At 33.1% G+C, this 23,970-nt stretch overlaps 1 long non-coding RNA gene across 1 annotated transcript; it reads right to left on the bottom strand.

Annotated features, from left to right (window-relative positions):
• Positions 1-221: 221 nt before the first annotated feature.
• LOC141423213 (uncharacterized) lies at positions 222-14,326 on the bottom strand. Its single transcript, XR_012447902.1, has 3 exons — positions 12,476-14,326; positions 11,345-11,407; positions 222-9,974 (listed from the first exon to the last, which is right to left on the bottom strand). It is a non-coding gene; the product is annotated as an uncharacterized lncRNA (long non-coding RNA).
• Between the last annotated feature and the right edge of the window lie 9,644 nt (positions 14,327-23,970).

The following is a 23,970-nucleotide window of genomic DNA, read 5'->3' as shown; positions in this document are numbered from 1 at the left end:
GTGACTGTAAGAGTAATTATCCAGTGTCCAAGTTCCAGCAAATACACTTGGTTGGTGGAAACACTCACCTTTTAACTCATTATTAAGGACTTCTATTAGATTCTTGAATATTCATCCTTGGAAAATGGAATAGAAAGCATAGTTTAATAGTTTAAACTTATGTAGGACAAAACAATGAAAAAATATAAAGGGCAAAAAACTAACGTTGGAAAATAAATCAGTCCAATGAACTACTGCATCTTTTTATTATTTGTGGGGAGAGTATCCATGTTTAATTCATAGATTTGTTTATTGTTTCTGTGATGGAATACACTTAGATGATAATTGCACTTCTATCAACAAAATTGGATTAAGAAAACACATCAAGGGTTACAGTATTGAAATTTTTCCATACAATATATTAAAACTCATTGACTAGGTGAATCCCCACTCACACTGTGTGTGAATTGTAAAAAGGTACCTTTTCCTCTTGGCAAATGAAGCATGCACTTGTTCAGGTGTAATTGGACTCATACTTCTGGCTTGGTAGTTAGCCTGAGCTTTATTTCATTCTCACTCACATCCCTAGCTGGTTTCCTTTTTCAAAGCACATCCTAAGCAACCATAGGCAGTGACCCTGGTAATGAATATGAAGACAGCATAGAAGTCTGAATAAAATCAACTGAAGATTGACAAAGTTCAGCTAAACCCTTCTTTAGTTGGTTAAGTTTGAAAGGCATGCAGAATAAAGGACAAAGTTTCTGCAACTGAAAAACAATTATAATCATGTCATATTTAAGTGTGGATTACTAATTATTATTGGCCCAACTCTAAAAATTATTATTTAAGTGGCATGTTTATTAATATTTTCAAGCTAGGCAGTTTGATAAATTTGTTGGATAGAGTGGGAAAGGGAGAAGTTGATCAGGAACTGAACATGAACAACAGAAGTTGAATAGCATTTATCTGAAGTGCTTGGGACCAGAAATGTTTAAAATATGGATATGTCAGATTTTGGGACATGTGCATATACATGATGAGATATCTTGGAGATGATATCCAAGTATAAACATAAAATACATTTGTATTTCATGTGCACATTTACGTAGCCCAAAAGTAATTGTATTCAATATTTATAGTAATTTTGTACATGCAACCAAGTTTCATGGTGTGGAATTTCCCATTTGTGGTACCATGTTAGCCCTCAAGAAGTTCTAGATTTTGAAGGATTTATGTGGTCAGATTTCTGATTTAGGGATATCTCTTTCTGCTTTTTAAAGAATTCCAGTAGCATTCATCTTAATTCTAATGATCTTTAATGAGAATCCACTCCACTGTTGGATGTTACAAATATCAGAAAAATGTATGTGAACAGTCTTAGACATTGTAGAAGCAGCAAGTAGCAGCATAAGATTAGTGAATGAATCAATATAACACAGAGTACAGTAATATAGCTGTCATGGTAATAAAGAAGACATGTCAAATGAAAGAAAATGCACATGCTGGCAAGTGGATCAAGAGAGAAGTAGACTATTTCATTGGGACATTTTAAAGGACAAGTCTACTTTGTCATCTTAATGTATTTTGGCTTTCTACATTAAAGCTAATCCTTGGAAAGAGGGAGAGAACAAGCATTTTGAGCTAAGGAGAAACAACACAGGCAAAGGCAGGGATGAAAGGGTGTGGGGTCTCCTTATGGAACAGTAGACAATCCCACTTTGGCAGTTTGGAAGACACATATGGAGAGAAGGGTACGAGTTGAGGTCAGCAAGATACAAAATGAAGCATGAGGTAGACTGGGTTCTAGTGGACTGAGGTTCTTGGGTTATGCTTTTTTGTCACTGTGACAAAATGCCTGGCATAAACAGTTTAAAGGGAGGAGAGATTTATTTTGCTCACAGTTTCATGGTGGTGAAGGCACGGCAGAAGAGAGGAGCTCACATCATGGCTATGGGGCCTTCTCCTTTTGCCTCTTTTATTCCATTCAGACTCTTAAACAGGTATTCCTCCCATAGTAATCCCTTCTGGAAACGTCCTCACAGACACTCTCAAAGGTCTGCTTTGTTGATCTACTGGACACTTCTCAATCCAATTAAATTGATAATTAAAATTGACCATCACAGCTCTTTTTCCTATCATTTTCAAGCTATTATATTTCCTTTTGAAAGCCTTTGAACATAATCAGTTTCATTATTATAAAGAATGATTTGCTCTAGATAATGAGAACAAATCAGTAAAGGTGAGGATGGTATTTAGGAAGATGTTCTTAGGGCAGGTCTTTGAGGATCAGGACTTAATGTAAATGAAAGTGAAGACAATGGCGGTGAAGACAGCATGACTCAGAAACTGTATGAAACAGAAAAGGAAGAAGGAAGAGTTAGAGAAGACACTGACATTTTGTACTTTAAATAGAAAAGCAATGGTATAATTAACAGGCATGGTAAAGCTAAAGGATTGGTTGAACCTTGAATTTATAGAATATTTTTTTCTTAAGAGCATGTAGAAACTGTCCTATATAGTACACAAATTAGACTCTTAGCTTGTTTATAATTCCCTAACATAAAATTCATTCTTATTTATTCATTAAGTTCTGAGACATTTTATGCAGTCATATATTTATGCATACATTCTTATTCTATATTATCTTATGTAAGTTAATCAAATATGATTTGCAAATGTAAATGAGCTTATGTATTTAATCAAGAATAAAAACACAATGTTGTTATAAATACATCTTTCAGGCTGTTACTTTTACTTCACAAATATATTTTTAAGTCTTCTCATTCTGTTCATCTTGACTGCTACCACCCTATTACTCTTCCAATAGCACCCCAAATGTCCTGCTTGAATTTACCCCTATCTAAACTCTTCTCCATAGAGGATTCAGAAAATGAAGTTTATCTCTGATCATGTAGGACCCCTCTTAAATCCTTTTGATGTCTTCATTGCACACAGATTGAAAACTTTGGAAAAAGACTCCAAAGGGCTTGCATTAACCACACCCATGACTCTCAACTCATCCCTCTTTTTTCCCAGATTGAATCTGCTGCAGGCAAGATGTTCTTTGCTTCCCAAGAAGCAGGTGGTACCTTCTCTCTATCCCCACCTCACACTTACATTTATCTTAGATATTGGATAATAGAGTTTCTGGTCATTGCTGTATCATTCTCAACTCATGTTTCAGGACCTACTTCACAGAAACTCTATCTCTTATGGTATTAATAACTTGTCCTTCCAGGTGCTTCATTAGGCAGCTTCTTTTCAGACTTGGAAGTGCATGAGTCTACAAGCTACACATATGCATTATTTACATCAACAAACACTGGAAATTCAAGTAGATATAGGTATTGTAAACAGCTCTCCATTGATATGAAGCTAAAGTAGCTAACTAATGGAAGTATGTCCTTTCTGTTTTCCAGGAAGATTAAAAACCATTTCCACTCTGTTTCCCAACTTCAGCTTTCCAAGCAATTCTTCCAATACCCTTCTTATTAAAATTCAGAGAAGGGTGATGCTGCCCAAAGAAATTTTCTTCAGAAAACTTTCTCCCAATCCTTACTATAAATCTTCCATAGCGTCACTATGTTCAGAGATACTTACTTTGAAATTCCTGCAAAGCATATCTTAAAATGCACGTTGCAATCTAATACCTCTCAAATACTATTACGCCATTAAAAATTTTAAGGTAATACATTAACATGTACATAATATAAATAGTATCTTATGTAAGGACGTCTTTAACTCTCTGAATTTAAGTTAGACTTATAAAATTGAACAGTTAAAGGGCAATTTAGTATATAAAGATCCATATGGATGACCCATAAAAATAAGCTTTTGAACAGAAACCAAAATACTTAGTGTATTTATAAAAGCACATTATCAATGCTAAGTCAAAAATTGTATATCTGAGAGTATTAAGCATTGCTTGCAGCCTTATTTTCAACTTTGTTGAACATGGCTGAACGTAAATCTCCAGTAAATGAGATATCTGTACATTATTCTTTCAAGAGAAATAAGATATTAGACTTGTTTGCAGAGAAGCTTACTAAAAGGAATCCCCAATTTAAAATTTTAATTATAGTAATTTCATGGTAAATTTCAAGCTATCACTAATAATCATGCTTTCTAATGTGTAGAATTTACAGTACCATAATGACTTGTTTTTAAGAGGAGGAAAAGTACAAGGGAACTTGTGGTTACAGGTTTAAGTCAGCAGAAATAACTCTTAATTTAGCTTAATAGTTCTATTTTATTAACTTCTTATCTTACTTTTGACCACTGCTTAAGACTGACCTGAACTGTTTTATCCAATATTTAGAGCTTTGTTCCTTTGGCTTTTAATATACATTTTATCTTCTCAAAATAGATCCAGGTGGTTAACTTAAATTTAAAAAAAAAAATTCTAATTATAATTGAATATTCCTTTTTACTAAGCAGCAAATAATATCATATTAAATTATAACATAAAGAAGCAATTTATATACATGTGCTTTCAGTTCATTCAATTACTAGTAAACTGATAGTACTTGTCCAACATTTTAATGTACATTATGATGTCTTTAAATCCTTCAATTGAACACTTAAGAAGATATAATTAAATACAATCATCTCACTGATTAGTTTGCCATATGAGTAGGCAAACTCAGAGGATACACTTGTTCTTGATAGAGAATGATCCATATACTTGTTTCCAGAATCACTTAACTTCTTGCCAAAGTAACACTAGTTAGCACTGAATTTTCTGAAGGATCTTGTTTCATTAGACTCTGAGAACAAATTTCATAAACAAACATACCAAAAATACAGTTTTCATTTGAGTAAAATTTGAAATCTGTGTTATTCACTAAATAATATCACGAAGACTGATTTTGAGAGTATTAAGAACTTCTGTCTAACAAATTCTGTTGTTTACAGATGGTCCCAGAAAGTAGGGAGGTTCAAAAGGGATCTCCTATCTCACGTTTCATTCCTAAGAGACTGCCTCAGTTGGTGTGCACTGCCCTGAAGAAGATCCAAACTCTTTCTCATGACCTGTACATTCATTAGTGGTGAGCTGGCCCATCCTAGCTGACCACCCTGCTGTCTGGTTTGCTCCAGTAGATCTTGTTCCTCTTACTGCTTCTAATGTGCTCAATGCTTTTCTACCTGGACCCCTTGCACAAGCTATTTCCTCTAGTTCAGAAACTTTGTGTGCTGTTCTTCTCATGGCTTGGCTGTTTTGATTTTCAAATTCATCTCTTGGCCTTTCTTGACCATTCTATCTGTTTAAGAACTCTTTCTTTTCCTTCTCACTCTTGTTCTCTGTTATAGCATATAATCCCCTAATCATTTATTTAAATTTGCTATTATATTTTTAGGATTTGGAACATTGCTAAATAGATATATAACAAATATTTGTTGAGTGAATAAATTTTCCTAAAACCTAGAAAAGAGCAAAGACAATAAAAAGTGTTAGTTGAATGAATGAATGAATGGATTTAAAAACAAAAGACTACTTGACATAAAATGTTGCCCATGCCATATCTTTTTTATTTTATGAGTCATTACAGAAATGACTTTTTGAGAGCAGGCCGCTGTTAAATGATTCATATCCCCAAAGAAGAGTTGTAACTTACTGTGTTTCATATTACCCTTTCAAAATATGTATAACTTGGTCTGTGTGTGTGCATGTGTGTGCACGTGTGTGTTTGCGTGTGTGTGCGTGTGTATGTGGCATGTGCATGTGTGTGTGTGTGCTAGGGATCTAACTCAGGCCTTGCACATGCTAGGACAACACTCTATCACTGAGCAACACCCCAGTCCTTTAATTTTTTTTTTTTTTGTCTGACTCTGTAATACTTTAGAAATGCCCTTATGTTAAGACGTTTATTTGGCTTTTCTTTTCTGGTTTTTTTTTTTTTTTTTTGTACCCAGTGCCTCATTTGTGCTAGGCAAGCACTCTACTGTGTGAGGCATGCCGTAGCTCTTAACTTCTGCTTTAACTAGGATATTGACATGGAGGCCTTAAAGGCCTCTGAATTTGCATTTTGAAAATAATGTTTCATTATCAAATATAGGTGTTCCCCAACTTAGGATGGCTTATAGCCTGAAAAACCCATCCTAAGCTGAAATAGCACATCTGGAAAATGTATTTAGTGAATCTAGCCTACCAAACATCAGAGGCTAGCAACACAGTAGTGCTTTACTGGTGGTTTGCTCTTGTGACTGCATGGCTGAAGGAGCTGCATCTCTGGGCTCTGCCAGCATTGCTGGGAGTGTAGTAATTCCTATGACTCTCTCAGGAAAAGACAGAAGTTCCAAATTTGGAGTACATTCTCTACTGAATGTATATCACTTTTGTATCACCACAAAGTGGAAAAAAATCATAACTCCCAAATGTCATAAGTTGAGAACTATCTGTATACACAGTTGCAGTGTATTGGCTTTTGATAGCAAAAGCTGTAATATTACAAATTCTAAACTTATTAAATAGAAATTGAAAAGTATTAAATAGAAATTTAAAAGTACTAGTCTATTTATTGGACTCCTAACCAAGAGATTTGAAATTGAGATTTGACTTTGAGTAATTATTAATGAAGATAAATTTTTTCCATCAAAACCAGTGATAAATGTTCTCTTTGATTAGCAACACGTATAGGTCATGGACAGGGTTTCAGTTACAGTTCAAGGCAACAATGGAGGCACAGTTTTCATTACCTACTTACAACCTATTTAAGTATATTTAGTACAGGCTTATGAGTCCATGATATATGAACTATTATTTATAAATTTTTGCATTTTAAATATATTTCCAAATGGTTATTTTTATGAAATTTAACAATTCAAGCTCATTGCTTTGACCAACAGGTAATGCTTCCAGTGGAAAAGTAGTAGTAAATTGTATTGATTAGTTTTCTTTAAAAATCCCTTCAAAGCATAAAATATTATGTTTTGTTTATACCATTTGATATATGAAAACTGAGTGCTCATAAATAAGTTTAACTTAAAAAGTGAAAGTAAATAACATTTTATCCCCATTTTTCTCAAATTTGAAAAAAATGAAGAAGCTAGGGAAATACAGCTAGTGATTTCTGATCTTCCTTTAGGAAACACTGGCATTCCAGACAAACTTGGATAAAATGTGAAGTTTGAACTCATTTCTGAATTTTCGTCTTAAAGGATAAATGATGGATCTGAATAAAAAAGAAATGTGAAAATGAAGAAAACTGTTAAGTACCATGTTTTTAGCTTTAGGAACATTTAAAAATGGTGTAAGAGTTAAGATAAAATAATAACAAAAATATATAAAAATTAATCTCAGAAAGTCTTTTGGTTTGCTTGCCTGTGTATAAACATTAAAGTGACACCCATCTCTCTTTTATTTTAGTCTACATATTTGCCTTTTAAGTTACTATTTGATGAATGGCCCATCCTGATGTTTTACATGACTCTGTTTGGTCCTGTCCTATGCTTGCTTGTATCATCTGAGCCACTGTCAGAGGTGTGACCTATCTTTCCCTGACCTCCACATACCAAATTAGCTCTGATTAAGTTAATTTGGGTCTAGAACATGTGATTGGCGCCCATTCAGTCTGAAGTGTATAGCCCTGCAGGTTGAGCAGAGGCCATTGAAAAGGAGACAACTGAGCAGCAACCATGTTCAGAGCTGGGCAAAGATATCAGACTTGAGTTCTGGAGGAGGAGGAGGAGATATCATCTGCTTATCTTCTAGGCACTAATACTGTCTGAAGGCCTTGACCTTGGGTTCATCAGACTTGCTCATTTATGCAAAAAAAATATGGCAAATACGACACCTCTTCTGGGAGCACAGTAACATATGAGCGTACCTTACTCACAGACTGTGGTAGGAGAAACCCCAGTAATTACCCCTAGTAATAGTTGCAGTAAGAACATTAGTGAATTATGACAAGAAACATCAAATCATAATATTTTGCAGCAAAAAATGAAAAATTAAAATGAATTTTAGAATTGTGTTTTAATCAATGGAGAAAACATTCCCAAACTCCAAAATTTCAGGGCCATGTAACTTGCATTACATAATATAGATAAACTTTTCTATAAAACAACCAAATGGCTTGATTTGAATTTGGATTATCTGTCTGTTAGGGGACAAAAAGAGTACATTTTGAATAACAAATATGTTTTTAATAATGTATCTGAGCAAATCATAAATTTTAATCTTCCTAAACTTATTTACCACAAGTTTAAGAACATCAGGAAGTTATAACAATTGAAATGTTCATAAATGATGTGAAAAATGAAAATATCCTCATTTATAAAAATAAAGGGGGAGTATAAAAATGTCAATACAGAAATATAAAAATGTCAGAAATCATTAACAAGTTCTGGAGGTTACAGTATAGCTTGAACAGCTTGGTGACTATAGTTAATGTTTTATATACTTGTAAAGTGCTCTCACCACAAAAAAAGATAAGTATGCAAAGTAAAATATATATATTAATTATCTTAAGTCTTTGCACAATGTATACATATATCCAAACATCACCATGTATACCATAAATATATATATATGTATACTTATTAATTGTACCTTAATAAATCTGGGGAAATAAAATGAAATAAGAGGATTATTAATTCACTCAACCATGTCAGTGTTGATGTTCAGTGGTTATCTTGTGCTTTCAATTCATTTACAAATATGAAGATTATGTTACATTTGTTGCTTAAGAATAACCTGAAATGCTTTGGACATATTTCTTTTGTTTACTAAAATATGCTTTTCCCAAAAGTCATAAAAGCAAAAATCTTGATAATTTTGAGAGAAGGCAAGATTAATTTCAGTAAATTCGTTTATTGAGATATGGTAGAAAGGTGGCATTTGAAAAGATGTTAATTTCAAGGTAGGAGTTTTGTTGTATGTAAATTCTTGAAATATTAAAATGACTATATAATCAGATCCTAATCACACAGAGTCAATGTAGAGAGGTCTTCCTTCTAAGGTTTTTATTGTTTAAAATGGATGATTTTTAAAAACGCTACTTTGAAGATTATACTCTTAATTTTTGGTTGGGTTCCACATTGCAATTCTGGTTCAGGCATGTTTGCTTTAAGTGACCATGCTCACTAATTAGAAAGAAAACAATTTACTGGGAGCCATGTCACACACAGCCCTGCAAATGGGGTGAGCTTTTCTCAAGGATCCACGTTGTCCTTGGACTTGGCTGTTGTAGTACACTTTAGATGGAATTGATTGTGTGGTTGTAATGAAAGTAACAGATTGATTTCTATCCAGCATTACTAAGAGTAAATAGAAAAATGTTCCTGTCTTGACCTGCATTCATAACCGATGGGATTTGCTGGCTTTACCCCAATCCTTAATAAGCGATAAGATGCAGATGTGGTAAAGCTGGTTTCAACGTTTAAGGGTCTTTTCCCTGTCATCACAGGCGTTTCTTGATGCATTCAGATGTGTCGCATTGATTAGGTCACAATCACCTAGGAAATGTTACTTTCTTTAAATGCTATTCATAATTTATCATGCAATTAGCATTTATAGAGTAGTGCCTTTTGAACATATTAAGATTATTAGAGTGGGGGGATGTGACACAATGGTATACATTGTAATTGTCCTTAAAATTGATCTATCTTTTGTAGTTATTTAAATCAATGAAGATGGTTTAACTTCAGATATATTGACATTATTAAGACTAACAAATATTTTTGTTAGTAGAATAAATTTTTACAATGTAAAATATATTAGGAAAGTTATAATGTTAGTATAATCTATTAGCATATTGTAGTAGTCCTTTTTCTGATGGACCATTTCTGCTGAATTCAGAATTCCTATGGCATTATTTGCTAAGAAGTGAAAGGCTTATTTACAATAGGCAGTGCTTAGTCTTTGCTTCAATCTTTTCTTGATAATTTAGAAGATAAACTCAATAGCTGTTTTTATTTTAGTAGTCAGGACCTTAAGAGGCTCTTTTCTTACTCATCCTTTTGTAAATAAAACTGAGGTCCTCAAAACACGTAATCTAAAATATAAAAATACAAAGTGCAGTTAGTAACTACTTCATTTTGCTATAAATGAAGGAAAACAAACAAACAAACAAAAAGCCCTAACATTTCATTTGTAAGCAACAGTTTCTTCACACATTATGTGATTTTGTTTTTAGATTTGTTTTATGTTTTGGGTAAAACAGTTTAGTATAATGATGAGTAAATGAGACAAAACAAAACAAAACAAAATAAAAACAAAAAACTTAAAAGAAAAAAACCACATTTGACTCCTGATGTTTCTCAGTTGTAGCTTCCAAGAGCTCTCTGTTCTTTCCAGCCCCCTTGATACCCTGCAGGTTGTGCTAGACAATTCACAGGAAAAGCTTAGACATCGAGCTTGCACGCTTCTTGACTCCATTTTAAACCTTTTGTTCACACCAGGGTGGCATTTTTTCACACCGCATGTGGTAATTTTGACTCCTATCCAACTTGTCTTATAAAATCAAAGTCTGTGATTTTTTACATTCACAAGACTGCTTCCTGAATCGCTACTGCTATTTGAGTCTTTCCTAGTGTTTGGGGCAGAAGTTTATAGCAAAATATGTTTTGGGGAGGGGAAGGAAGAAAAGCAATATGAAAAACATTCTGGCCTGAAGCACAGGAAATAAATTTTAGATAAAACTTTGCAAAGATCATATGTGAAAATGAAATATACTAGGCTCTATTTTTTTAATTTTTGCAGCACTATGTTGAACATTCTGAATCATTTTAAAAAAGTATGGTGACATATTTTCAGGTTGTATAATGTTATTTTCAAAAAAGCTTTTATGCAATATAAAATGAAGCTGGTTTCAAAGTTTAAGGCTCTTAAATATTCTCAGATTCATCTAACTATTTTCCCACAATGTTTATAATATTCAGTAAGTGTAAATGCATTTTACTTTTAGATATAAGCATTAAACCTACTCCATTTGATGCTAAGTTCAATTAGGAGTAAAATAAAACATAGTATTGTAATAATTTGTACTACAAACTACAACATTGAAACAATTTTTAAAACTTCATCACTCAGTTGTTTTATTCCTCATGTTTAGTTTAAAATATCACTTCAGCCATTCATATTTTCTAATGATAAATTAATGACTATTTTAAAGAAATAATATAAAGCAATAATTATTAAACAATGGGAGGAATTGAAAATTTTACCACTTGCAAAGGTATGTGAAAAGGCTTGTTTCTATAATTGTTAGAAAGAACATGAAAACAATAAATTAAAAGATAACTTCAGATAATTTAGCAATATATACAATAAAGATAGTAAAAGTATATATTTATCTTTCCCTTTGAAATTTTTATTTTTTATTTGTATTAACAAGAACATATGAAAGATAGTTTAAAAACATACCTTAGGCATATGTATTAATTCATTATTTTTGCTGGCAGGTCAGAGGACGGTTGTTATTTTATTCTATAAATTGATAACAATCATATGATTTTTTAAAGCATTTCCTACAGTTGTGGAATAATCACATTTTTTACTTTTAAGTTACTACTTTTGAGACATAAGTAATTCAACCACAACATAAAGAGTAATGAAGTTAGAAGCATCTTTAATACAGTATAGTGTTACATTGGAAGATGAAAAAATCTAATTCCATATTTTATCAAATTTTAGCCACAAAGACAAATTTAAATAAATGAAATCCCTTTAGTCAGTGTGAATTTCATAATTCAAAAAACACATTAAGATGCTTTAAGAAAAAATATATGTGACAGAAATATTTGTGAATTCTAGTCATGCTTCTTCCAGAGAATACCTAGATAAATTCAATGCATTTGAATTACTCATTACAATATTTTAAATATGAAATGTAACCAATAAATCAAGAAGGAGATCAATTTAGAAATTAAATTTTTTTTTTTAGTTTTCTGGAAAAATAAAGCATGATTGGCAAGACTATAGTCAAAAATTATTCTTAATTGTAAGTTCTGTAATAGGTTTACTAGCAGACAGAACTGCATACTTCTTCTTTTCCAGATAGAAAATAACTTCAGCTACAATTCCTATAAAGTACTAAGGAAAATTTTAAAAAAGCAAACAATTACCAGGAAAAACTAAACCCAAATAGTTAGTATAACAATCTACTTGAAACAATGAATTATAACAGATTTTATAATCTGAGAGTTGCTTAAGTACACAGATATTTATCAAGTGTAGGTTTTTTGCATCTTTCTTAGTTTACCTTAAGATTTTGCCTCACTTGAAATAAAAAAGAACAAGAATTTTTTAATATAAAAGAATTTGAATATTAAATATAAATATTAAATTTTATAAAGATCAAAATCTTTGTCATTTAAAGTGAAACAAACAATTGAAAGCAAGTAAAATATCCAGATAAACACGTGGTTTGCTATTAAACACATATAAAATTAAACAGCATCTGGAAATTAGCAAACTGTGTATTTAAAAAATTTTAAAGAGACAAGAAATCGTTATTTAAAGGAAAATAAATTTTATGAAATGAAATTTACCTACTTTTTTGCAGCTCAAATGTTTGTTGAAACAAAAGTCTATTTCATATGCATGCCAAAGAATGTAGAAATGTTTTTAGCTTGTCATTTATCATTAGCTAGTAGAGAAAACCGCGACTTTTATTGCTTTAAGTTTGTTATTTCCTGCCCTCCCCACCTCTTCCCACGCTTTCGTCAGACTCTCTTCTGGCCGGCATATCTTCTATTTTAGGTGGAACAAACTAAAATCCTCAAACAGACACATAGGAAATAAACACACCTAGGTGAAGAGAAATAGATTTTCTGCCTTTACTCTATCCTTGTATGTTAATAACATCAGCTCACACATTTTGCCACAAAATTCAGCTTGAAAGTAATCCTCTGCTACTTAAGGCTAGATGAAAAGAGTACTCATTGTGAATTATCTTTCATCTGTCACAATAACTTTCTTTATTCTGCCGAAGACCTCCCCTTCGCCTGTGGCAATTAGAGGAAATAGGTATGCCTTAAAGTATGAAATAATGGTTTCTTACAACAAAATAAAACCTAATGACACATCCTCACAGTGCTTGCTGAGCATTATACGGAAGATAAGCATATGAGACATTTTGAACTTATTCTGAGGTTTAAGAGCATAGTAAAAGAATGCTTTTTAGAATGGCCAGGTGGTATAGTGCCATCGGTTATTATTGACTTCTGTTATTGATAACAAGCAGCAAATTGTAATTGTATTAAAAATGAAATGTAAAATACATTTTCATATTGTATACTTTCTAACTAAATCATGCCATAAGATATATATTATAAATATGATATTTACTTAACATACCAAACCATAGTGATTGTATGCACCTTTCAAAATCCACAATGAATTTACATGCTTTTAAGTATATTTGGTGCTTCAGAATAGTATCTTCACAAATTTTTAAAGGGGAAAAAAACAAAGAAAATTTTTTCCTTAAGCAGAGCTTTATCAAAAACTCTTGTTTAATTTAAAATCAATGTGATTGTTTGATTTACTTACTCTTACAAATCACAGAAATTACCTTGAGCAGTTCAAGTTCACCTTTCTGGAATTAAGCCTGTTAAATAATAGACACAATCAAATCATCTCCTTACAAGGATTCCTCAACTTTTTGGTTTAATAAGGTATAGTAAGTTATACCACTACTCATAAATAAGTTAAGCTATTAGACCTGAAAAAGCTACAAAAAATACAATAATAACTCAGTTATTTGACAGAAAGGAAAATGTTCCACATGACACCAGAAGAAAGTCACTGCTGATGAAGTAATAGAAACAGTCAATATAACAGCTGAATAAAGGCATATCAATAATTTAAGCTAACACAAAATTCATAAAGTATGAAGAAAAAAAATTCTTGAGACTAAAAGGAAAACCTTTTGGCCCACTGCACAGGTTGGGCACAAAAGTGCTTGCTAAGCTATCTATTTCACACATGCAACGACAGAAGGTTCGATATTCATTCGATCGATGAGTGAAAAGGCACAATGGCAAAATCAGACAGACTTCTTTTCAAATACAGATCTCCAATGTCCCCCTACAGTCTGCAGAAGCACGGCTGGTGGTGTGGCTCAGACGGAGCAAGGTTACAGCAAGACTGCTCTCTGGACCGTGCAAACAGTCTAGACCAATGACCTCCAGCATCATGCCCTTTGAAGAAGAGGCAAGTTCGGTCATGATGAAGAAAAATCAAGGCGTACCCCTTTTAACAATAGGGAGCAGCTCGAGGCTGCAAAGAGGTAAGCAGGGTAAGAAGAAAACAGCATCTGCTTCCATGGTTACAGGCCAACTATGAGAACCTTGCTTTTCAAGGGAGTCTGTTCTCAGGCTCCCTCACCGGGTATGTCATGGTTATAAGCAAAGGCAGGTTGAGCTGAAATCCGCACAGTTATTTCAGAGTAAAATGATACAGAGCACATGGCTGGCAGGAAAAAAAAAAGTCACATGACTATTTAGAACCAGACTTGGACTATTTCAGAATAGAATTTTTTTCCCTTTGTATACATGTTTAGATAAAGATGTAAATTTGTACTAAACAAACAGTGATGATAAACATGATTTTTATTTCTCAGGCTTTTTATGTGAACGTAGGTCAAGGGTCAAGATACCCCTCTCACAATAGCAGGATCATAAGCCTATTGTTAACTATAGTCTTGTCATGAATGCCATTTAAAAATATTTCCCTTTTTTGCCGGACTGTAACGTGGATATATGTTCTTGTGAATTTCTCTCTCTGACTTCATTCTGTTTGATGACATGCTCAGAATTTTTCCATGTTTATGCTCATTTCTGTGGTTAGGTCTCATGGGGAAATGTGGGAGGCTTGGTGAGAAATCTCGTTGGTATGGTGTCCCTGTTTTAAGAGAGTGTAAGGTTCTTCTATTTTGGAAAATATGCTTATGAGGAATTCAAATCTGCAGCAAACCAAATAGCTTCTGACAATAGTTTTGTTCCTAATTCATGCCTCTACCTTTCATCTGATGATTGATACACCAATGACTATGTAGATTGAAATATAAAATTGTTTTTCTTTTCTGTGAGATGTTTACTTTTTAAAGTTGAATCTTGCAATATGATATACTAGCAGCTAGAGCTATTTGAATAGAAAATTTGACAAATATGAACTGCAGCATATTCTGTACGATTGAGGAAAAACCTACTATAATAACCACACAAAATGCAGACATATGTATAATTAACACAGATAAAACAGTTCTCTGACCATGTACCACACCTCAGTGATAAAAGAGTTCAGGTGTGGTTGTCTTCCAACTATGTACAGTTAACTATACATATTCTGTGCAATTTATCCTTCAAGCAATTTTTGTTTGCAAGTATATTATTAAAATTAGGGATGAAAAGGAGAAAAAATTAGCCAAAGGACACAACCTAAAACAACTTTAAATAAGTGTATTTTTCAGAAGAACATTTAAAATTCAGTATTTAGGAGAAACTGTCTCTTTTCCTTAAAAACATTTTCTATATCTGAGGTATTAAATGACTGAGTAATCTGTATATATTGCATGTAGTTTGCAACAAAACCATCACTTATGAAACAAACTATATATCTTACTATAAATCAGCACCATATGGTCTTGTTATATACAAAAATTCTTTCAAATACTTATCCTAAAGGAAAATTTTCTTGTAGCTTTGCAAAAGCAATTAGTGTTTGTGACCATGATAACAACAATTTTATGCTTTTAATCGAGAAACCAGAAAATTATTTTCTGGTGTGTTTCTTCATAGTGATGCCTTGTTTTGAGCTAAGAAAACATAGCTTCCTGGGTAAACACAAGCAAGTTGGTTTATTTCTTGGAATTGTTGAAATACAATAATTTCTTATCTTACATGGTGAGAAAAGTGTATGAGGAAAAATATAAACTTTCACAGTGTTAATATTTTAGTATCATAATTCATACTTTAGTATAAGCAATGAAGCAGTCACATTCTAGTTTCTCTTAAAGAAGTCACATTCTTCTTTAAATAACTCACAAACTGCTAAGCTAATTCAACATCAGAGTTTCTCTGATGTAGCAATAGATCATGTGCTCTGCCAAAGGTCAAGTGCCAGATATTTCTTCATTGGAAAATCTACCTGTCAGTTGTCCAAAGGAAAACAAAACACAACCAATACACTGAGGTTTACACAGTGCCTGGTAATTTGTGAGTTGTGTTTAAAGGAAAATGAGGCTCTGACATAAATTCTGCTGCAGGATAAACAGTGAATTCTTATTATTTTTCTAGTTAATGTTTAGCCTAGTACTTCTCTTTTGTTTTTCAAAAACATTCAGTTTTATGAATATTTATATGTGAACACAAATTACACTAACTTGACAAATATGGACACATATATAAACACTTGGAACTATTTGCATAGAATTAAATTGACGGTTAAAATGCTATTACTTTAACATGTTAATATGCAGATATGAACATTTAATATTGAATACTTAGGGAGAAATAACAGCTTCTTTTCTTGAAGATTCCCCATAGCTGACATATTGTATGGCTGAGTAATATCTACATATTGTATGTACTTTGAAACAAAACTCCACTTATTTAACAAAATATGTTAGACTGAAATATTTCCTTAAATAATTTTAGAGCAATTATTGTGCTCCCCCCACTGCAAAATTTTAAACAAGGAAACTTAAAATTGACCTTACCTAATACAGCATTCATTTTTGTCAGTGAAATAAAGACATACCTTAGCATTTACTAGTACTTTGAATATAGCATATGCTCAATAAATGTCTTTCTAGTAAGTGAATAAACCTGTGGTTACATCAATGAGGCATCTATCTAAGAACAATCCCTTGGCATGAAAGACAGGACAGAATCTTCTCTACTTACCTGTACATTATTTTAACCTCTTCTTGTGACCATTCCATTTAAGAGAGTACTTTTTGTTGGTAATCTGTAATCACCAAATGCCTACTATTGGAGTACAGTGAGACTAGAAGTGTGTGACTAGAGCCACGTTTCCTACACAGGACCCTGAAGAGGGGCCCTTATTCTGAACAGTGTTAGTAGGTGCTATGGGAAAAAATTCAAGAATCAAACGAATGTGAGAGGAATGCTGTAATACACATAGACTTCATATGCTAAAATAGATTTCTTATGTGCACAATTTTTAGAGTATTCAAAAGACTAATGCATATAATGTATCCCTAAGAAGGGCATATAGTTAACACCCTTTCTCAAAATTCTGTAACCAACTTTTTAAAAAACATACTTAGTAAGATATGACCTAATTTCATGAGTCAAAGCTGACTTAGACCAGATTGTGTAAAACAATAATTTTCACTGTGCCTTCTTAAACATCACTTATTTATTTATTCACTTTTTGCAGTACTGGGGTTTGAACTCAGGGCCTCCTATTTGCTAGGCAGACACTTTACAACTTGAGCCACTCCCCCATCTCTTTTTTAGGTAGGGTCTTTTGTTTTTGCCTGGACTGGCCTGGACTTTGATCCTCTTACCTATGGTTTCCCACATAGCTGGGATAACCACACCTAGCTTATTGATTGAGATGAAGTTTTGTAACTTTCTGCCCTGGCTAGTCTCAAACCTTGATCCTCTCTATCTCTGCCTCCTGAATATGTGGGATTACAGATATAAACCACTGCACCCAGCCATAAACTTCTCTTTCAATGACATAGTTCTCTTGTCTTGAAATCAGCTACAGCAGGATTATTTATTTGTAGGATAGAGCCAGCAAATGCTATTATTCAGTGAAGACTGACTGATGAGCACTTACCTGCACATCATTGCCTAATTTCCTCCTTGAAGATACATTTGCAGTTAAGATTCAATTGCTAAGAGGCCAGTAAATTCGGAGATTTTCAATTCATTAAACTGTGCAAAGTGCAAAACTATTCAAACTAGTTATGAAAACTGGAAGTGAAAGATACCAGCCATGGAAAATATGGGCACAAACTTTAAAGTTTTGGCTATTGTATCAGAACATCGTAGAGTTTATCTTTCTTCTATCTCTGTTCATGTATCACTCTTCTATTAAGATAGTTATACAGTAGCTGGGCATGGTGGCACACACCTGGAATATGAGCACTCAGGAGGCTGAAGCAGGAAGATCATGAGTTCGAGTTTAGTGTGAATAACCTAATGAGACGCTATCTCAAAAACACAAGCCGTAGAAAACATTCAAATACACTGATACACAGTTTTCTGATGATAGCTAAGTGAGGTCCTGACATCAAGATTCTGAAAATTGCCAGACATTCTTTAAATGGGTCTCTTAACTCAGCTCATTTTATTGCTTTTGAGTTTTGTAAAACTGATATGAAGAATCTTTAACCAGTGTATATATTCATATTGCATGTCATTTAATTTTTGACATTTGATCAGACATATTTACCTGACTTACATCTTGGGTAAGATTATTAGAGGGGAAACAAAAGTGGAAAATCTATAAATTATGAACTTGAAATATATATTTTAACATATAAACCACTTACTTCCCAATAAATCTTTATTAAACTATTGTGGATTGGTTATATGTAAAAACCTCTAAATGTGGATTGATTATAAGTATTTGGATAAATAATAAATGACTTAAATCATAAAAGGATTCTTATGGAGTCTTACAACTTGAATCAATGAGTTTTATGATGACATGTTTTGGACAGTTTATGGAGTCTACTTTGTGACAATACATAGAGTGATTTATGTTATTGTTCTACTTTCTATTCCCGAATATAGGCACATCAAACACTGTGAACTTTAGTTTATATGCCCCACAAATTTATCTAATCTGAGTGTTTTTTTTGTGCCAAGTATTGTGCTATTCATTGGGAATTAAAACATGACAAAAGACTGTGACACAGGTTACTCCAGAGGCACCTGCACACCCATGTTTATTGCAGCACTATTCACAATAGCCAAGTTATGGAAACAGCCAAGATGACCCACCACTGACGAATGGATTAAGAAAATGTGGTATTTATACTCAATCAAATTTTACGCAGCCATGAAGAAGAATGAAATATTATCATTCGCAGGTAAATGGATGGAACTGGAGAACAATACTCTGAGTGAGGTTAGCCTGGCCCAAAAGACCAAAAATTGTATGTTCTTCCTTATATGTGAACATTAGATCAAGGGCAAACACAACAAGGGGATTAGACAACAAGGGTAAGGGAGGCGGGGGGAAGGGGAGAGAAATGACCCAAACATTGTATGCACATATGAATATAATAAAAAAAGAAAAAAAATACCCAACATAAAAAAAAATTTAAAAAAAATAAAACATGACTAATACATGGCCTTTGCTTTTATGGAGTCCATGGTGAAACTGAGAAGAAAGTAACTTAAATGTACAGACATCATAAGAGAAAGTCATCTGAATGTAATTCTACTTTAAATCAAATATACATCTATATTATAAGTTTCCAGAATTCTCCAAGTTTAATCACAGAATCTCATATACTTTCTGATTCTTCTCTTATCACAATATTATGTGTTGCCACATCACAGAGAGTTCCATGTTCACAAATATGATTACAAATAGGACAATCAGGATGGCAAGGATATAACCCTTAACATAGTCTTAAATAAAGAGTAAGTGAACGACAAATTAAAAACTAAGTGTGTATAGTATTAATACAAGTAAAAATTTCACCTAAAGTCAAGACTCCCAAAGGATACTTCACACTATCACAAGATAAATATGATCAGTTCTAAACACAATGGAAATTCTTATAAGCATTTAGTTTATACATTATTGTGTGCATGTATGTGTGAAATACATGTCGGAACAATAATTGGATAAGATGGTTGTTGTAGTTAGAAAAAATTCAGTTGAACATAATAACATGTTACTTCTGAGAACTCTGCAGCCAATATAAACTCACAGAAAACTCATGTTGTATCAATTATGTTGGAAATACATATGCAATTTTAGCTCTAGAAGATTTCAGTATGCTATAAAACCTGGAAATTTCCTTTCATTCAAACAGTACTCCCCAAATTTGAAAAATACTTAAGCATAATATTTACACCTGAAAAGTTTTCAAATGATTTATTTGATGTCAGATATACAATGAAAATACTTTGACTATTGATATATAATTTAAATTTATAAGCATTTTTTAACATTTCAGTTTTTACATTGAAGACATATATCTTTAGAACTTTTTAAAAGACTTATCTCTCTATTTTTTTAACCGTAGAAAATTTAATTCATTTTTCTGAACCTAGCTGAATTGTTCTGTCTTTTGTAAACATGTCACTTCTTACCAGAACCTCTACACTTTCAACCTTTCCTTCTTACTTATTTATGTGCATCTTTGCTTTCTTTTTGCTCCCTTTATGTTTTTTACTAAGGTGAAAAGTATTAATAATAAATAGATTGCAAATAATATTAAAGGGATGGGATAATTTTTAAAATATATGTACAAATCCTCACACTGGAAAGCTGTAGTAACTAGTATGAAACTCAACGCTGGACCTCTGGAACAAGGGGTTTTGCTAGTTGAGATAAGTTTAGCTATACAGGGAGTTGACTCACATTAATTTCCTGTGTGTGTGTGTTACCTTCTAGGTTAATTCTTTTTGATCTAACCTTTTCTCTAGTTCCTGGTCCCCTTCTCCTATTGGACTCAGTTGCTTTTAAGGTATCTGCTTTAGTTTCTCTGCATTGAGGGCAACAAATGCTAGCTAATTTTTTAGGTGTCTTACCTATCCTCATATCTCCCTTGTGTGCTCTCGCTTTTATCATGTGCTCAAAGTCCAATCCCATTGTTGTGTTTGCCCTTGATCTAATGTCCGCATATGGGGGAGAATATACAATTTTTGGTCTTTTGGGCCAGGCTAACCTCACTCAGAATGATGTTCTCCAATTCCATCCATTTACCAGCGAATGATAACATTTCGTTCTTCTTCATGGCTGCCTAAAATTCCATTGTGTATAGATACCCATTTTTTTAATCCATTCATCAGTAGTGGGGCATGTTGGCTGTTTCCATAACTTGGCTATTATGAATAGTACTGCAAAAGAGGCTCATTCTTTAATTTTTTTTTCTTTAAGTGTCATACCCATGTAATTAAACTAGCTATGTTCCTTTCTAATGCATATTTCATATTTGCATTGTATTGTACATAAATAATAGTAACTTTTTAATCATATATTATTTGTATTATGTTGATTATATTTCTATAAGAATGCTATTTATAATAATATTCTTTATTATTGAATAAGGGTAGGATTTCCATATGACAGTTCCTCTATTGTTTTAAATATATTTGTGTATATGTGTGTGTTATATGTGTATTTGAAGGTAAGTGTATTTATGTCTAATTTTATGTTAGCTAAGCAGTTCACTATTCCTTCAAATTGGAGAATTTGGGCTGGAGATGCAGTTCAGTGGTAAAGTGCTTTCCTGGTATGCACAATGCACTGGATTTGACTCTTAGCACCACACATGAATCTAGGAATATTTTTAATATTCAAATTCTGATTCAAGTTATCTGGGGAAGAGTCTAGATTCTGAATTTCTAACAAGGCCCTAGGAAGTGACAGTGTTGCTGACCTGTGCATCACATTTAAGAATTTGAAGACCAGGGATCCAGTTTGACCTTGTTCCTGATTCTGATCTTTACCTACAGAATTAACAATCCTGATCCTGTTACTTGTTCATAAACAACTAAATAATGTTTCTTCTACCTACTCACAAAATTGACCTGTGTTTCAAATTAAATTAATTAGGAAGTGCTTCATAATCAAAGGATGTAAGAGGAGGTAATGAAGCCAGATATTTCCTCTTACCCTGTAAATACCATACTTCACCCCAACAATATTCCAATATTTCTATTGGAATCTCCTCATTTGACTTCAAAGGATAGAGTCAGTTTTAAGGTTATCTTTATTTAATAGTTCCTTGTTGTTTTTTAATCTTCTTTTTGTTTATTTATTTATTCATATAACAGACGTTTACTGTGTAGCTACTCTGAACAATGCATGTGCCAACTGCTGCTGAGACAGTTGTCTCCTTCCATTTACTTCTGTTTTTCCATTCTCTCAAATAATTTTATTTATCCATTTCACTCTATGCTCTATGTCTTCCATACCTTTTCCTTCTCTTGTTAACAAAGTGCTGGAATCATTAATGTGAAGTTTGTATTTGTTTTCTTTGATGCAATTATATTTAATTTCACAAGTGTCTACTGATTCCCCACTGTACGGCAGACTCTTGGCAAAAGGAAAACAAAGATATGGAAAGAACAGACTTTTTTTTTCCCAAATAATTTATATTCTTTTGGAGGAATGGGATGTTTAACAATTTCTCAAATTATTGTAATACTAAGGAGTGGTGTCATAAGAAAAACTTTGAAGAAAGAAATGAAACTGACCTAAGGGATTTGCAAGAGACTTCTTAAAAGATGGCTAACGTGTGAGAGAAATAGAGGCAGAAAGAAGGCAGATGTTACAGGAGGAAAAAGATACCTTTCTCTCTTTGCATTTGTTCCTGTTCCATGACAGGACAAATGGTCTGGTGTTGACAATGATCTTAAAAGTGTATAAGGTAAAGCTGGAGACTCTCATTACTGTCACACTGTCATGGCTTGGATGTTAGCTATCATTAATTGGGGGTGGAGGACATTAAGGAATCTTCCAAATGCTGCCTTTGACCTTTGTGCCATGCATTCAAAGACAACCTTAATTCCAGCCTGTGGAATTTAAATGTGTATCATTTGGGGAGGAGATGCTGATTCATATACAGCAGATTGGTTACCTCCAGGTAACCTTTTGCCAGTATTCATCAAGGCAACATTACACAATGGGCACAATGTGGTGGGCTTCCTGAGGATGCCTGGCTGCTAGGCATGGTTTGCTGACTTTCTAGCCTTTTGACCTTAGACAAGGTGTTCATTTCCCTGAGTCTCAGGTTCTTTGTCTTAGTAAGGAGAATAATATATCCTGCTTGTTTTCAAAGGTCAAGTCCTGTACAAACATAAGGGTTTTCTCCCCAAATCCCTCCTTCAGCCATTGTGAAATATCCTTCTTCTGTGGGTATGCTAGAGCATGGCTTCCTTTGTTTAGTTTCATCTTTCAGTACTCCTCTATTTTCTTTTTTGTAGTAAGCTTATTTTTTGAACCAAAAAGAAAATAAGAAAAAACAAACATAAGGATTTCTTCTTGAATTTCTCAATACCCCTCCTTCTGTGGAGTAGCAATTGAAAAGGGTCAGCACTTGTGATTCTTTTCTCCTCTTTTAAATGTAATGTCATCTTTTTATCCAATTATTCTACAATTTGGTGAGAATACATCTAACAACTGATTTGTTTTACTAGTTCCTTTGTAAAATCCTAAAACCACCCACAAAGCTGTTGCTTCATTTTATCTTGTAATGAATTTTTATTCTTGTTGAACTATGCTAATTACATTATTTCTGACCTTAGCTTAAATATCACATCTTTGAGTTATCTACCATCTACTGTCCACTGCTTCCCCACCACTCACTATGGGTCACTCACCCTCCTCCTTTATTTGTTTTATGGCACTTTTCATTACCTAGAATTACCTTCTTCATTTATTTGCTTTTACATTGTATGAATCTTTAGTCAATACGATTTTATTACTTCATTTTGTGACAGATGCTGTCAAAGGAACTGGGGATACAACTGTGAACCAATGAGCATACCCTTAAGGAGAGAAACACTAAAATATATTGATAATAATAACTCTCTATCTGTGTATATAAATGTCAGGTGGCAAAACGTGCTAAAGAAAAATAACACACGCTTAAGGATTAGAGAAAGAAGGTCATTATGCCATGTTATGTCAGATGTTCAAGATACGGTTCCATGATTAGGTGCTATTTATTCAAAGACCAAGAGGAAGTAAAGAGGATGCCAACCACATATCTAGGGGAAAAGTAAGCAGAAAATTGAAAGTGCAAAAACTCTAGATGGATCATGCTTGGTATGTTCAAAGACTAGCAAAGAGGCCAGGATGGCTAGACGGCTGGGGGC

The sequence above is a fragment of the Castor canadensis genome, chromosome 5 (assembly GCF_047511655.1).
Source record: "Castor canadensis chromosome 5, mCasCan1.hap1v2, whole genome shotgun sequence".
NCBI classification, from domain to species: Eukaryota; Metazoa; Chordata; class Mammalia; order Rodentia; family Castoridae; genus Castor; species Castor canadensis.
The sequence above is the reverse complement of the archived record's forward strand: the minus strand, read 5'-3'. Positions and strand labels throughout refer to the sequence as shown.